This window comes from Dendrobium catenatum, unplaced genomic scaffold (assembly GCF_001605985.2).
Source record: "Dendrobium catenatum unplaced genomic scaffold, ASM160598v2 fragScaff_scaffold_1284, whole genome shotgun sequence".
Lineage (NCBI taxonomy): Eukaryota > Viridiplantae > Streptophyta > Magnoliopsida > Asparagales > Orchidaceae > Dendrobium > Dendrobium catenatum.
In genome coordinates this window covers 1,331,567-1,337,405 of record NW_021319746.1, presented here as the reverse complement: position 1 = coordinate 1,337,405, position 5,839 = coordinate 1,331,567, and positions in this window count along the sequence as shown.

Genomic DNA, 5,839 nt, shown 5'->3' with positions numbered 1-5,839 from the left:
TTTCTTGTTTTTCATCATGGTATCAGATTAAGGTCGATCCTTTTGTTTTCTCATTCATGGCGAATACTGCTTCGTCTTCCTCCCATACGGAAGTCAATTCCGGAGTTCTTTTTCCAGCTCACTCTGTTTCTCCCTCTCTTAAATTCGTGATATCCAATATAAAATTTCTTGTTCCGAATCAACTGACGCCGGACAACTACCCTCTATGGAGCAACCAGATCATCAAGATTCTTAAGGCTAACGGCTTCGCTCTCTTTCTCGATCCGAAGCCAACGACGGTTACGGCCACTCCGACACCGGCAAATGACAACACCGATCCGAATCAAGAATCGCAACAATGGTCGGTCATCGACCAAAATTTGGCTGCCGCTCTGTGTTCGACGATCTCGCCGGCGGTTCTTCCCTACGTCATTCAGCTCAACTCAACGCACGAAATCTGGAGCACCTTGCAAACTCGTTTCCAATCTTCTAACAGGTCTAAAGTCATTCAGCTCAAAAATGAGCTCCACAATGTTTCCATGAAGAACCTATCAATGTCTCAGTATCTAACTGAGATCAAGAAGATTGTCGACCTGATCGCTTCCGCGGGATCTACGGTAGACTCCGAAGATGTTATGATATACATCTTGAACGGCCTCCCTCCTTCATATCAGCCATTTGCTGCATCCATTCGCACGATGCAAACTTCTCTCACTCTCGACAACCTTTACGCCCTCCTCATTAGCGAGGAAATCCATCTTCAGGCGGCTGCTACCAAATTTTCCACCAATGTCGATACCCAAACCGCCCTCTATGCCTCAAACTATCGCGGTCGTCGCGGTCGATCTCGGCCCTCTCAAGAAAAGATTCAGACAACGCGCTCTGCTCCTTCTTCAGGCGTCATCTGTCAAATTTGCAAAAAGAAGGGTCACTCGGCAGAAGCTTGCTGGCACCGCCTCAATCCTAATTACATCCCGTCGCAACCTTCCAACAAAAACAGTCAAGCGCTTCTTGCCAACAACGATACCCACAACTCTACCGACTGGTATCTGGACTCCGGCGCTTCCACACATATGACAAATTCAACCGACAACCTTGCTACATCTAACGTCTATACCGGTACTAATAAGGTTACCTTAGGGGATGGAAGATCAGTCCCCATAGCTCACTCGGGCATGGGACTACTTCCAACCCCTTCTCGTAAGCTTTTTCTCTCTCAACTTCTTCATACTCCTTCTATATCTCACAATCTTCTTTCTGTTTCAAATCTTGTGAAAGACAACAATATTTCCATTATATTTGATTCAAGTGGTTTTATTTTTAAGGATTTGACGACCAACAGAATACTTCTCAGAGGCCCTTGTAGAGATGGCTTATATCGCATTGCTAAGCCCGTCCATCAAACTCAACACACGGGTCTCTCGGTGGCAAGAATGTCTTCTTCCCAATGGCACAACAGGCTTGGTCATCCTAGCCTTAGCATCTTACAGCACATCTCCAAGAATAATCCTGATCTACATATTTCTTCTACCTCTATTTCTTGTACTCCTTGCAATCAATGTAAAGGACATAAACTGCAATTTCCAATTTCTGAAAACCGCAAACAGGCTCCCTTAGAGCTTCTACATTCCGATGTATGGGGACCTTCTCCGGTCCCCTCACACCAAGGATTTAGATATTACGTAATTTTTGTGGATGATTACTCGCGTTTTATCTGGTTATTTCCTATTATGTTTAAATCCGATGTTACGAATATTTTTATCAATTTTGTTACATTTATTGAGCGCCAGACATCTCGCAAAATCAAGGCCATTCGCACCGACGGCGGCGGCGAATACGTCAATCAATATTTTCAGAAATTCACTCGAGATAAAGGCATTCTTCATCAGACATCTTGTCCATACACTCCAGAACAGAATGGACTTGCCGAAAGGAAGCATCGCCACATTATGGAAACTACACGAACTTTGTTAGAAACAGCGCAGTTACCATCCACATTTTGGCTCGAAGCAGCAACCACAGCCACTTACATAATAAACAGGACCCCTTCTATCACAACTCATTTTACTTCTCCTCTCAAACTAATGTTTAATATTACTCCTTCTTATAATCATTTTCGAACATTCGGTTGCGCTTGTTTTCCACTAAAACCTCCGCACGCTCGTGACAAACTAACTCATACTTCCGACTTCTGCATTTTTTTGGGTTATTCCGAACACCAAAAAGGCTACAAGTGTTTCAATCCCAAAACCAATCGAATTACTATATCTCGTCACGTTCAGTTTGACGAAACCGTTTTTCCATTCCCTCAATTTACCTCCACTACATCTTCCGTTGATACCATTGATAATCCATCCTTGCTTATACCTGTTTCAACTCTTCCAATTTCTACTCCAACCACGGCCTCAATGCCTGTCCCGAATCAAACATCTTCTGTTGCTACTACAGTTTATCAATCAGTTAATTCCACTGACATTACTACTACTTCTAATTCACAGGTCTCTCCCAACCAAGCCGTGGCTACTCATCCTATGGTAACCCGAAGGCAAACAGGAAATCTCAAGCCCACACGTCGTCTAAACCTGCTCCATCAGACTCAAGAACCTAATTCTTTCCCTGCTGCCGAACCGACTACATACAAAGAGGCTTATAAATCTGCTCACTGGCGGGAGGCTATGGCACACGAGTTCTTTGCACTCCAAAAACAGGGTACGTGGCAGCTCGTTCCCCCTCCTCAAAACGAACCTATCCTTGGATCAAAATGGACGTACCGCACCAAGCTCAATTCGGACGGATCAATAGCCAGATACAAAGCGAGATTAGTCGCTCAAGGCAATCGGCAAGAACACGGACTAGATTACAATGACACCTTTAGTCCTGTCGCCAAATTACCAACGATACGTATACTATTTACCCTTGCTCTTTTCCACCATTGGCCCGTCCAGCAACTTGATGTCACCAATGCATTCCTTCACGGCGAACTTTCGGAGACCGTTTACATGCGTCAACCCAAGGGTTTTGAAGACGCATCTCAACCTGAACATGTCTGCCTCTTACGAAAAGCAATTTATGGCCTCAAACAAGCCTCGAGGCAATGGTACACAACGTTTACTAATTATCTTCTTATCCTCGGGTTCAAGCACAGTCAAGCCGATCAGTCCTTACTCACTCTACATCACGGCAAAACCCAAGTCTACCTACTCGTGTACGTTGATGACATATTGCTTACTGGAAACGACCAACAGGCGATATCAACTCTCCTCCAGAAATTACATTCTAAGTTCACCATGAAGAACTTGGGCTTAGCACACCATTTCCTGGGCATAAAAATCACATCCTCCGAAGATAAGTATCATTTATCTCAAAGCTCTTACGCCCTTTCTATTCTGCACTTAGCTAATCTTACCCATTGTAATCACCTTGCTAATCCCTCTTGTACTAAACTTCCATCTCAGGCCGAAGATGAACAACCCTGTTTTGATCACGCCACCTATCGGAGAATAATCGGCTCTTTTCAGTATCTCACATTAACTCGCCCAGACATCGCATTTGCGGTCAACACGCTGTCGCAACACATGCATGACCCGGAAATCGTTCACACCTACCTGTTGAAAAGGCTTCTTCGATATATCAAAGGGACCATTGATCTCGGTATACCCATTACTCGCTCTACTCTTCTCCTTCGCACATTCTCAGACGCGGACTGGGCGGCAGATCCAATTTCCAGAAAATCCATATCCGGTTTTTGCACATACCTGGGTGACACGCTTGTGTCATGGACCGTAAAGAAACAATCTACAGTCTCCCGTTCATCTACCGAGTCCGAGTACCGTGCTCTTGCCGCCGCTACAGCAGACACTATTTGGATCAAGAAGCTACTTTCCGACTTCTCCATTATGCACAGTACACCGATTGACATCTTTTGTGATAATATCTCGACCATAGCTCTAGCTAACAACCCGGTCTTTCATGCTAGAACTAAACACATTGAGATCGATCAACGGTTTGTTAGAGATCACATTCAAATCAACAACATTCGGCTCCTCCCTATCAACACCATAGATCAAATTGCTGACATATTCACCAAACCATTAACCACCAACAGATTCCAAACTCTTCGCTCCAAACTGACCGTTGCTCCCCAACCATCAGTTTGCGGGGCAATGTTAGAATAAACTTACACTTATTTACATTTATTTCTGTACCCAGTTATACTTGTACACGTGTACGCTATGTTCAGTAATCTTCTATAAAATACATGTATTGTATCTGTAATGGTTGAGGGAATTAATTCATATTCTTCTTTCATTTCGTCGTCTTCCATTTATTCCTCTCTGTACGTTTCTTGTTTTTCATCAAAATAAAGTGGCAGCACATACAGCCTTAGAATTGAATCTTCTATTGTTGTGTTCAACCCAAAGAAAGTAAACTGCAGCATTAGGTGTAAGAAGGAGGCCGTATTTAAGAGTATGAGCTACAGGGGTAGGCTATGAAAAGAATGGTAGAGGAGAGGAGCCATGGAGGCCGTATTTAAGAGAGGAACCATGGAGTTTGCAAAAATCTGAGTTCGTATGGTCCCAATTTTAATTTTGGAAGTTTCCAACTTGATTTTTTCTTGAGATTCGTGTCTCATTAAGATAATTTTTTGATGATGTATCAATAATAGTTAGAAAAACTTTAAAAAATGTAAATATGAATGACTTGAGTGAGAAGACGTTTCAATTCAACTTTTTTATTATTCTCATTTTATTTCATTTCTTCCTTTTCAACTCCTTAAATTAAACACATAAGATTTTTATTTTGCATGATTCTTTCAATGATTGAAAAATTTAACTACTTTGAAGCAAGATTAACCATCTTATTAACTATAAAATTTCTTCATTAAAAAAATTATTATAAGCAACTAAAGTATTTTAAAATATATTAATAAACCCATCATACTGAAAAAGTAATAATTTCAACAATATTTTCTATCAAATAAATATTTATAAGAATTACAAAGTAAAATATTTTAAAGAAGATTTATATTTGAAACTGAGTTAACATGACTTCTAAAATAAAAGTATTGGAAATCATATACTAAAATTGCTGCAGAATGTTGTTGCAGAGTATCACAATTACAGCTGGTGTGCAGCGGTTTTAGAATTGCTACAAAGAAAAATGTGGCAGTAATAACCGCCATGATAAATGAAAAATTGTACTGTCATAGTCCTATTTTTTGGTAGTATATAAAAAGGGCTTTCTCAGATGATAGCCATGTATTAAATTTAGGTTGATAAACAAAAATCTAAGAATTAAACAATCAAAAAAAATGTGGCAGTAATAACCGCCATGATAAATGAAAAATTGTACTGTCATAGTCCTATTTTTTGGTAGTATATAAAAAGGGCTTTCTCAGATGATAGCCATGTATTAAATTTAGGTTGATAAACAAAAATCTAAGAATTAAACAATCAAAGATTCTTTAGAAATTTCCTAATTTATATAAAAAATAATCTAAAAATCTAAGAATTAAACAAATTAATATTATTTGTAATTTAGTATAATTTAATAATTAATACTTGTAAGAATTTTAACTTTGAAAAAGAAAAAAATGCTAATTAAAAAATGTATAAATTTATCAATAACTAAAATCATGAAAAATATGAATTGGGATGCTTCATCAGCAGGGGTGTCAATATTTGACACGACACGAAAACCCGACCCGGAAAATTCGGGTTGGACCCGACTAGTTTGACACGATAAACGGGTCGGGTTCGGATTCGCAGATTCGACCCGTCTGATAAAACGGGTCGGGTTCGGGTTGACCCGGCGGGTTACCGGGTCAACCCCTAAACCCGTTTAATTTAAAAAAATAAAG